The sequence below is a fragment of the Pseudoliparis swirei genome, chromosome 17, assembly GCF_029220125.1.
Source record: "Pseudoliparis swirei isolate HS2019 ecotype Mariana Trench chromosome 17, NWPU_hadal_v1, whole genome shotgun sequence".
Taxonomy (NCBI): domain Eukaryota; kingdom Metazoa; phylum Chordata; class Actinopteri; order Perciformes; family Liparidae; genus Pseudoliparis; species Pseudoliparis swirei.
In genome coordinates, this window is record NC_079404.1 from 1,707,755 (window position 1) to 1,719,793 (window position 12,039).

A 12,039-nucleotide genomic window follows, 5' to 3' on the forward strand; every position below is an offset into this window, starting at 1 on the left:
GGGAGACTGGAGGAGACTGAGGGAGACTGGAGGGAGACTGGAGGGAGACTAGAGGGAGACTGAGAGGAGACTAGAGGAGACTGGAGGAGACTAGAGGGAGACTGGAGGGGAGACTGGGGAGACTAGAGGGACTAGAGGGAGACTAGAGGACCAGGAGACTAGAGGGAGACTGGAGGAGACTGGAGGAGGAGACTGGAGGAGACTGGAGGGAGACTAGAGGGAGACTAGAGGGAGACTAGAGGGAGACTGGAGGGAGACTAGAGGGAGACTAGAGGGAGACTGGAGGGAGACTAGAGGGAGACTGGAGGGAGACTGGAGGGAGACTGGAGGGAGACTAGAGGGGAGGGAGACTGGAGGGAGACTGGAGGGAGACTAGAGGGAGACTAGAGGGAGACTAGAGGGAGACTAGAGGGAGACTAGAGGGAGACTAGAGGGAGACTAGAGGGAGACTGGAGCGCTCTGCGTTTCCCTCTCAGAGGAGAGTCTGGCGTACCTGTGCTGTGCAGGTGCTGTACTGCGTGAACATGGTTTCGTACAGAGCCATCAGGCCGCTCTGGCCGGCGGCTGCACAAGCTCTGGCCTCCAGAACTGGAACGGACTGAAAGACAGGAATTTCCCTCAAAGTTCATATTTAACATTTAACAAACATTAACTCATATTTGGCAATTTCTCAACGAGTGTTCGACAATCCCCGGCGCTCAACGATGATGACTCGCCATTTCTTTGAGCTGGTTCTGTCCGGAGTGTAAGGCTTGCCTGACGCTCTGAGACAGCAGGATCTCGTGTCTCAGTCTCTGCTTGCGAGCATACCACAGGCGCCTTGGTGACGATCATCTCCCGCCTTGATTCCTCTGCATGGCCACCTTGACACACACACACACACACACACACACACACACACACACACACACACACACACACACACACACACACACACACACACACACACACACACACACACACACACACACACACACACACACACACACACACACACACACACACACACACACACACACACTTTGTTTTACCGTCTTCATCGACACCCACCTGGCACCATACCTGCAAACTCATGTAGCTCCAGGGCTCCAGAATGCGACCAAATGGTCGCATTTGAAAATTAGACACAGTGCGAGTAAATTTTTCATCAACTCGCGCATGCGCGACCAGTAAGTTAGTAGATTTTTTTTGTTATTAAATATTTTTGTTGCTGACAAACTTGTTCGACACTTCAGCCCACTATAGTTAGCGGTAATGCCTGAATGACTGGTTTGCTAACCGACATTAACTCCAGAAGAAGAAGAAAGGAGAAACAGAAGAAGAAGAAGAAGAAGAAGAAGGCTGGCCTGTGTGTGAGAGCGGGGGGGGGGGGGGGGGGATGACCACGGTTATAGGCTAATGTGTGAAAAGAGGCGGGACTTGGGGGTTCTCCAAAGATGTTACATAGCGGTGTCTCCTGTAAACAATGGACAATGGCGAAGCGGACTATCAGTTCGTACTTTCTTCCTAAACCTAATGATATAGAGAAGACAAATCCCGAGAATGAGTCCGACTCAGATTGTGAGGAAACGGTCGTGGCGAAAAAAGGCAGGAAGTTCAGCTTTCGCGATGAGTGGCTGCGAGTTCACCTGGCTGAGGTATTTCAGGGAGAGCAATTCAATGAACTACATTCTGCTGTCGATTCCCACAACATGCGGGGAACACGAAATGTGCTGATAAGACTGGCACTACACAATGAAAACACGCTGATCAAACACAACGCCAGTCTGAAACATAAAATGTGCCGCGACCTGTGCAATGAAAGTGCAGCTCCAGTCCATTGAGAAGACAAGAGGCTAACCAGTGCGCCGAGGAGGCCGAATTCAGGGCTCTCAAGTGTCACGCATTGAGCGTGAGACTCACGCATTGAGCGTGAGACTCACGCATTGAGCGGGACAGTCACGCATTTCGGTCTTACGTCACGCACTCCCGCCACACATCGTATTTCCCACGCTGAAAAAAACTCTCGGCTATTTAATGTTTTAATGTGCGCGGCGCAACATGAGCCGCAGCTGCCTCACCGTGGAGGAATCAAGCGCTCCCCTGGAGTTCTGCTGTGAGGAGCCACTTATCAGCCAATCAAAAAAAAGAAATGGGCTACACAATAGCCAATCAGAAAACAACCCGTATCTGGGTAAGATCCAATCCAGCAACCAATGAAAATAAAGCATCCTGGAATTGCACGCGACTGACTAATATCCGAAAATTGCGTTCTGCGGGGGGGGGGGGGGGGGGGGGGGGTGCTGATGGAAACGTCACTCTTGCCTGTCTTCAAAACTTGGGAGCCCTCATGCTATTGAAGTTTAACACGGAGTATTTCATTGCCAAATAAGAACACTTTGCAAGTCGATTTATAGTGTGCGCCGCTAAATTTTCTGCTTGCGCCCCTAAAATTTTAAGTTGGGGGCCACTGTGCTCCTAGTAAAAAAAGTTAGTCTGGAGCCCTGGAGGGTGAAGGGGCAGTCACATCGTTTTTAACGTGCGGGTACCTTGTTAGCATCGATCCGCCGTGCAGCGTGACAGCAGTAGATGTAGCGGCTAACATTCAAGCAAACGCTAACCCCAAACGCTGAGGACATCTGAACGCTGATTGGCGAGACTCACACGTCCCATCAAAGATGTTTTATTGCAAAGAGCACCACTTCGCATTTTCTCCGCGCCTCACTGCAGTCTCAACACCCCCAAAACAAAATCTCTTAGGATCTACACGATTCACGCGGACGACCTATTTTGATTTCAAAACGGTGAATTTCACCGAAAGGTGACGAGTGTGCAGGTACGTGGCGCCGTCTTCACGCAGCCGCAGTGTCTCTCACGCCTGGGCGACATGAAGGGCGTTACCTGCTCTACGATGGCGGCCAGCCGCCCCAGCGCCAGGCCGCACTCGTCCCGCGTCACCACGGCGCTGCCCAGCTTCACCACGATGCGCTTGGCCTGCTTCAGCTCACTGCGGTGGCCGAGGGACTTGCCATGAGGACGTGGGACTGCAGGCAACAACAAAGACACCTTTAATTACTAGGGCTGTCAATCGATTAAAAAAAATTAACTAATTAATCGCACATTTTGAAATTGCGATTAATTAATCGCGATTAATCGCGCTCAACAAAGTGTTTTCCTTCTTTAAAGACAAAACTTCATACAGAGCTGTGTTTTCAAAGAGGCTCCTACATATACAGTGCCAGCGAGGTATTTAATATCGTGGATGATAAATTGTTTCTTCAGTGAAACATCAGATTAGTAAAAAAATATATATATATTGAGACCCCATTGGTCCTGTCATCTTTAACACTGAACACAGCAGAACCAGTGGCCTTGGTGACTGACTGACATTCACATATGTCACGTTAACCCTCTGGAGGCTGGGGGCATTTAATACATTTTACAAAATAAATTTCACCGTTTAAAGTCTTTTGCATGACACACACCCGTGTTATACATCAAACATTCCAGAACAATCTCAGCTCTGAAATGAGCCTCATTGTCCTCACGCCGTGTTCTCTGGTTCTCTGACTGACAGGCTGCTAAATGAGCCTTACCTGTGAGGTGGGAGGTCCTTTGTGATTTACTGAGTGTTCATTGGTTGTTTTTTACGAAGCGGATTGACAAATCATGGTGAAGGTTTAGTGTAACGAGTTCTTTCAACGTCTTGACGCTATAGCTCCTCTGTGTCTCAGAGGGGGGAGGAAGGAGGAGCAGGAAACCCGACTGATTCATCCACAGGTTAAACTGATTTATGCTCCTTATTTTCGCGGAGAAATAATTGTTTTAAAAACGGAAACAGTGTCAAACTGTACTGCCGCGGTTTAAAAAAAACAAAAAAACAAAAACAAAAAACCTGCGTTAATTGCGTTAAAATATTTTAGTGCGTTAACGCGGCCAAATTAATCGCATAGATTAACGCGTTAACGCTGACAGCCCTATTAATTACACATCGGCAGAGCAGCAAGGCGCCCCCTCAGCCGGGACTCACATTTAGCCGGAGCGTACGCTCTGATGGACACCGGACAGACGCTGGGACGGAGTCTGGATGGCGGCGAGAACACGAGGCCAGCCGGGCAAGCATGGCGCTGACACTGGAGGGAGCTGTGAAAAACACACAGACGCTACGTCAGGTCACAGCGGTAAGAAGTGTAATAACCTACAGACGCTACGTCAGGTCACTGTAGTAAGAAGTGTAATAACCTACAGACGCTATGTCAGGTCACTGTAGTGAGAAGTGTAATAACCTACAGACACTACGTCAGGTCACTGTAGTAAGAAGTGTAATAACCTACAGACGCTACGTCAGGTCACTGTAGTAAGAAGTGTAATAACCTACAGACGCTACGTCAGGTCACTGTAGTAAGAAGTGTAATAACCTACAGACGCTATGTCAGGTCACTGTAGTGAGAAGTGTAATAACCTACAGACACTATGTCAGGTCACTGTAGTAAGAAGTGTAATAACCTACAGACACTATGTCATGTTACTGTAGTAAGAAGTGTAATAACCTACAGACACTATGTCAGGTCACTGTAGTAAGAAGTGTAATAACCTACAGACACTATGTCATGTTACTGTAGTGAGAGGTGTAATAACCTACAGACACTATGTCAGGTCACTGTAGTGAGAAGTGTAATAACCTACAGACACTATGTCAGGTCACTGTAGTAAGAAGTGTAATAACCTACAGACACTATGTCAGGTCACTGTAGTAAGAAGTGTAATAACCTACAGACACTATGTCATGTTACTGTAGTGAGAGGTGTAATAACCTACAGACACTATGTCAGGTCACTGTAGTAAGAAGTGTAATAACCTACAGACACTATGTCATGTTACTGTAGTAAGAAGTGTAATAACCTACAGACACTATGTCAGGTCACTGTAGGAAGAAGTGTAATAACCTACAGACACTATGTCAGGTCACTGTAGGAAGAAGTGTAATAACCTACAGACACTATGTCATGTTACTGTAGTGAGAAGTGTAATAACCTACAGACACTATGTCATGTTACTGTAGTAAGAAGTGTAATAACCTACAGACACTATGTCAGGTCACTGTAGTGAGAAGTGTAATAACCTACAGACACTATGTCATGTTACTGTAGTAAGAAGTGTAATAACCTACAGACACTATGTCATGTTACTGTAGTAAGAAGTGTAATAACCTACAGACACTATGTCATGTTACTGTAGTAAGAAGTGTAATAACCTACAGACACTATGTCATGTTACTGTAGTAAGAAGTGTAATAACCTACAGACACTATGTCATGTTACTGTAGTAAGAAGTGTAATAACCTACAGACACTATGTCATGTTACTGGAGTAAGAAGTGTAATAACCTACAGACACTATGTCATGTTACTGTAGTAAGAAGTGTAATAACCTACAGACACTATGTCAGGTCACTGTAGTAAGAAGTGTAATAACCTACAGACACTATGTCAGGTCATTGTAGTAAGAAGTGTAATAACCTAGAGACATACATGGGTATATCCGGTCAATTTTCAAAATAAAACATTTTTCCGACTTTGATGGCAAGAACATTTTTTTCTCTTCACTTTTTCTGTGCCAACCGAGCCGCGGACCGGTACCGGCCCGGGGGTTGTGGACCGTGATCTACACCGTACTGTAAAGAGGAGCACATGCAACACATGATTTCATCTCGCAGCGTTGCATCATGGGCCATGGTGTTCTTATCAGCATTGTGTTTCCAGGCGACTCGGACCTTCTCGTGGCTCAAAGACGCGTTACAGCTCAGCCCGGAGCTCGGTGCTGCTCGGGTGAAAGAGCTCGAACAGCTCGTTTTAAAGCTAACAAGCTGCAGCTGTCAAAGGACCCGCTGCTCTGACGTTAGCTAGCATTAGCTGTTGTGGACACTTCGTGGGCAGACCGGCTGTTGACCCGGCGGACCGCATTAAATGTAACACAACAAGGACTCCTTACCTCGCAGGGAACCTTCAACACCGACCGACTCTCGTTAGCGACCTGCGGGAGACGCGTAGTCGGCGGGTCCGGTGCTGCCTCGCTGCCACATCCACAGCCCACGTTGGCTGGGGTTGTTTCCGTAACTGTGCGATGCACGAACGTCGGGTACGTAAGAAATCTTTTTACGTAGAGAGACATACTTTACGTACGCATAAATAGTGCTCTTGGTGAGCGCACACGGACGTAAGGGCTCCGGGAAGGTGTATGTATGTTGTGACTTTAACTGCAGTGATTGTCCCCGTATTGGATTGAATTGTATATATTGTTGTTGTATTTGTTGATTTATGGACTCATGAGCCTGGAATAAAAAAATATTTTTTTAAAATAATAATACAAAATAATATATATATATTATAATTGTTCATCACGGAAACAGTTTAATTGCAAATCAACCCCCCCCCCCTCCCCCCGTCAACAACTCTTCTCGGCTTGCTGCGCGCGGCAGAGAGCACTCTCACTAGCCCCGCCCCCAACATAATATAGTGACATCATTCTGCCTGTGATGCCTTTGTGGCTTTGATCTGTGACATCACTGAAGTATATAAGTAGGAGAGAACCGTTTCAGTTTCTTTGAGAGTTAGAGGAGAGTTTCAGCACAGCGCACCCAGAGAGAAGTAAGCCGCACACAGAGAGAAGCAAATCACAAAGAGAGAAGCAAACCGCACACAGTAAGATCATATTGATAGCTACGGAGGACGTGCATCAACGAACAACGATCACTGGAGAAATGCAGCTGCCGGAGGCTTTCGCGCAGAACCGCATAATCCGTGATAAGAAGGTTAACATCAGCGAGTACGCTCAGAACATCCAGGCCTGGAGAACTGAGCCACTCGAGAAAGACCTTTGCGGGCAAAGGCCTCGGTCAGGGATCTGACCGAGTTGATGGATAAGAACAAGACCACGTTGAAGATCGAGCAGGAGGAAAGGGTAGGAAACATCGGGATGGTTGTTACCAAAAGAGAGATGGCGAAGGCGCTCCAGGATTGGAAGTCTAAGCCACTCAGGAAAGACCTTTGCAGGGCAAAGGCCTCGGTCAGGGCTCTGACCGAGATGGATAACAACGGGATCAAGATGGATAACACCCTGAATATCGAGGAAAAAGAAAAGTTTGAAAACATCAGGATCAACTTGATAAATGCGGCAGGTTCGGTTTATCAAGAAGACCACCTGATTGGAGAAATGCAGCTGCCGGAGGCTTTCGCGCAGAACCCCTGCATAATCCATGATTTGAAGGTTACCACCAGCGAGGACGCTCAGAAGATCCAGGCCTGGAGAACTGAGCTACTCGAGAAAGACCTTCGCGGGGCGAAGGCCTCGGTCAGGGCTCTGACCGAGTGGAAGGATAACACCAAGATCGAGTTTGATAACATTCTGAACCTCGAGCGGTTAGAAATCATACGGCTAACTGCTGAGAATGAGAAATTGAGAGGAACACCAGCCCTGAAGAACACCGACCAGGAGGCTCTCAACATTTGTCAGCAGAAATCAGAGAAGCTGAAGAAAGACCTTTGGAAGTGGAAGCAGAGAGTAACTTCCCTTCAAGGTGAGCTCCAGACAGCCCAGGTTAACATCAAAGACCTGCTGGAGACCAACGCTTCTCTCAAGGAGACAGTAAACCAGGTGCCTTTCGGTCTAAAGGCACCGGGCAACACCCAGGTGGTGTTGGAGGAGAAGAACACCTTCCTCAAAACTGAGCTCCACAAAGCCCAGGTCAACATCAAGGACCTGCTGGAGACCAACGCTTCTCTCAAGGAGACAGTGAACCAGGTGCCTTTCGGTCTAAAGGCACCGGGCAACACCCAGGTGGTGTTGGAGGAGAAGAACACCTTCCTCAAAACTGAGCTCCACCCAGCCCAGGTTAACATCCAAGACCAGCTGGAGACCATTGCTTCTCTCAATGCGGCAGCGGACTGGATGCCTCGTGGTCAAAAGGCACCGGCCAACATGTTGGAGGAGAACACCATCCTCAAAACAGAGCTGAAAGAAGCCAAGCTCCAACACAGGAGATATGCAAGGACCATCGCTGATATGACTCAGCATTCTACTGATTTTATCTTGGAGGTACAGGATGCGACCAAGGACCTGGAGAATGAGAGGATCACCCTCCGAAGAGATCTCCACACAGCCAAGGTTAACATCAAAGAACACCTGGAGACCATTGCTTCTCTCAATGAGACGGTGAACCGGATGCCTCTCAGTCTTAAGGCACCGGACAACACCCAGGTGGTGTTGGAGGAGGAGAACACCTTCCTCAAAACTGAGCTCCACACAGCCCAGCTCAAGAACAAAGAGCAGCTGGAGGAAACTGAAACTCTCACTGAATCCCTTTGCAGGTGGAAGCAGAGAGTCACGGCTGTGACTCAAGAAAAGACTTCCCTGCAAAGGGAGCTCCACACAGCCCAACACCAGATTAAACACCAGCTGGTGTTGGAGGAGGAGAAGAACTCCCTCCAAAGGGAGCTCCACACAGCCCAGCTCAAGAACAAAGAGCAGCTGGAGGAAACTGAAACTCTCACTGAATCCCTTTGCAGGTGGAAGCAGAGAGTCACGGCTGTGACTCAAGAAAAGACTTCCCTGCAAAGTGAGCTCCACACAGCCCAACACCAGATTAAACACCAGCTGGTGTTGGAGGAGGAGAAGAACTCCCTCCAAAGTGAGCTCCACACAGCCCAACGCCAGATCAAAGCCCAGCTGGTGTTGGAGGAGGAGAAGAACTCCCTCCAAAGTGAGCTCCACACAGCCCAACACCAGATTAAACACCAGCTGGTGTTGGAGGAGGAGAAGAACTCCCTCCAAAGTGAGCTCCACACAGCCCAACACCAGATCAAAGACCAGCTGGTGTTGGAGGAGAAGAACTCCCTCCAAAGTGAGCTCCACACAGCCCAACGCCAGATCAAAGACCAGCTGGTGTTGGAGGAGGAGAAGAACTCCCTCCAAAGTGAGCTCCACAGCCCAACACCAGATCAAAGACCAGCTGGTGTTGGAGGAGGAGAAGAACTCCCTCCAAAGTGAGCTCCACACAGCCCAACACCAGATCAAAGACCAGCTGGTGTTGGAGGAGAAGAACTCCCTCCAAAGTGAGCTCCACACAGCCCAACGCCAGATCAAAGACCAGCTGGTGTTGGAGGAGGAGAAGAACTCCCTCCAAAGTGAGCTCCACACAGCCCAACGCCAGATCAAAGACCAGCTGGTGTTGGAGGAGGAAGAACTCCCTCCAAAGTGAGCTCCACACAGCCCAACGCCAGATCAAAGACCAGCTGGTGTTGGAGGAGGCTGAGGAAAACAACAAGCTCCCGTTGGAGCAGGAGGACACCTCCCTCCTTCAGGCCACAGAGATCCTCCAGCAGCCTGAGATCTCCAACCGCCCGCGGCAAAAAAAATGGTACCAAAAGATGAACCCATTCCACAGACATCAACGAAAGACAAAAGACTAGAGACAACAGGAGACACAAGAGACAGTTAGAGACAACAAGAGACACAAGAGACAAAAAGAGACAATTAGAGACAACAAGAGACACAAGAGACACGGGCCACAATCATGGACACTAGAGACATGAGGCAATACGAGAACTATGTTGCTGCATGTCTTGGCTAGGTTGCCCTTAAACAAAGGGACTCACCTGGTTGATAAGGTGTCTGAAGGCGTCTCCGGCTGCCGTGGTCGTCTGACTCGGTGCTCAGAGACACCTCACCAGCGTCAAAACGGAAATGGCGAAAATCAAATCATGCAGACGAATGCTGGCCTGTCAACGTCTCCTCTCCTTCTCTGGCTCTATCTCTGCAGCCAGAAGATCATTTAACAGAACCAAAATTCAATCTTTCTAACCACAAACAACTCTTTATCCTTTCCAGCCTCCTAGATCACCACTGCAGGGTGGGGAAGGAGGAGATGTCCTCCTTCAAGGGATCTCCTTCCACACATCTACCGAGCCACTTTGTCGTCTCCTTTACAAACAAGATGGACGACATACGCTCCTCCTTCACCAATCCATCTTTTCTCACGACACTTCCATTAACTTCTTCTTCGTCCCCCTCTCTTTCCTCTTTCAGCTCCTTGTCTCCTGATCAGGTTCTTACCTGAGTAACCTACGGTGCCCGACCACCTGACCTCTTGACCCCATCCCATCTCACATTCTCCAGGCTGTTGCTTCTGACCTTCTAACCTTTCTCACCCATCTTATCAACAGCTGCTTCTCAACCGGACGTTTCCCTAACCCTCTGAAGGAGGCGAGTGAACCGTCTCCTGAAGGGAACCACCCTCAACCCGTCTGAAGTCAACGACTACAGACCTTTCTCTCTTCTTCTCTCTCTCCAGAACTCTAGAGCGATCTATCTTCAACCAAGTGTCCTCCTCTCTCCACAGAGAGACTCCAGCAGAATCCGCAGGACCAGTAAAGGAGCGGCAGACCAGCGAGAGCTTCTTCAGTCCCAGCTTGAAGAAGCTCCAGAACCAGATCTCCAACTGGCCTCCGAGGAGCAAGTGGTACCAACACTTGATCCCCTGATGCAGAGGTAACAGACTTCCTAGAAAGAAACGCTCGCTCACACACACACTCGCACACTCGCTCACACACTCGCTCACACACTCGCTCGCTCACACTCGCTCGCTCACACTCGCTCACACACACGCACACCGCACACTCGCACACTCGCACACTCGCACACGCTCACTCACACACACTCGCTCGCTCGCTCTCTCGCTTGCTCACACACACACACTCGCTCGCTCACACACACTCGCTCACACGCTCGCTCACACACACACACACACTCGCTCGCGCACTCGCACACTCTCTCACACACTCGCTCGTTCGCACTCTCACACATTCGCACACACTCGCACACTCGCTCACACACACACTCACTCGCTCTCACGCTCGCTCACTCGCACACTCACTCGCACACACACTCACACACTCGCTCGCTCGCTCACTCGCTCACACTCACACACACTCGCTCACTCACTCACTCGCTCACTCACACACTCGCTCACTCGCACACTCACTCACTCGCTCACACACACACTCGCTCACTCACTCGCACGCTCGCTCCCTTCCTTCCTTTCTTTCTAGGAAGTCTCTTTAGGTTTTGTTACCTCTGCATCATGGGATCAAGTGTTGGTACCACTTGCTCCTCGGAGGCCAGTTGGAGATCTGGTTCTGGAGCTTCTTCAAGCTGGGACTGAAGAAGCTCTCGCTGGTCTGCCGCTCCTTTACTGGTCCTGCGGATTCTGCTGGAGTCTCTCTGTGGAGAGAGGAGGACACTTGGTTGAAGATAGATCGCTCTAGAGTTCTGGAGAGAGAGAAGAAGAGAGAAAGGTCTGTAGTCGTTGACTTCAGACGGGTTGAGGGTGGTTCCCTTCAGGAGACGGTTTACTCTCGCCTCCTTCAGAGGGTTAGGGAAACGGCCGGTTGAGAAGCAGCTGTTGATAAGATGGGTGAGAAAGGTTAGAAGGTCAGAAGCAACAGCCTGGAGAATGTGAGATGGGATGGGGTCAAGAGGTCAGGTGGTCGAGGCGCTGTAGGTTACTAAGGTAAGAACCTGATCAGGAGACAAGGAGCTGAAAGAGGAAAGAGACGGGGACGAAGAAGTTAATGGAAGTGTAGTGATAGAAAGTGGATTAGTGAAGGAGGAGCGTATGTCGTCTATCTGGTTTGTAAAGGAGACGACAAAGTGGCTCGGTAGAAGTGTGGAAGGAGGGGGACAGGGGAGGTCAAGGAGGTTGGAAAGATAGAGACGAGTTTAATGGGTTAGAGAAAGACGATTGAATTTAGTTTTTTGTAGAATGATCTTTTGGCGTCAGAGATAGAGGCAGCGAAGAAGGAGAGAAGAGATCGATCGGCTAGCAGGTCGTGTGCATGGTTACGTTTCCTTTTCGACGCTCGCAGGCTCTCTCTCGGTAATGAGGAAGACAGCGGCAGAGACGACGTAGAATCAGCTGCAGGTGAAGAAGCCGAGTTGGGAAAGCCGATCAGCGTTATGAAAAAGTAGCGCTGGAAACGGTGGTCATTCTGACGGAGTCGATGAA

The 12,039-nt window shown here is 49.2% G+C and overlaps 1 pseudogene; it reads right to left on the reverse strand.

The window, feature by feature from the left end:
- LOC130207545 (delta-1-pyrroline-5-carboxylate synthase-like) overlaps positions 1-4,102 on the reverse strand; it is a 10,112-nt pseudogene extending 6,010 nt beyond the window's left edge.
- Between the last annotated feature and the right edge of the window lie 7,937 nt (positions 4,103-12,039).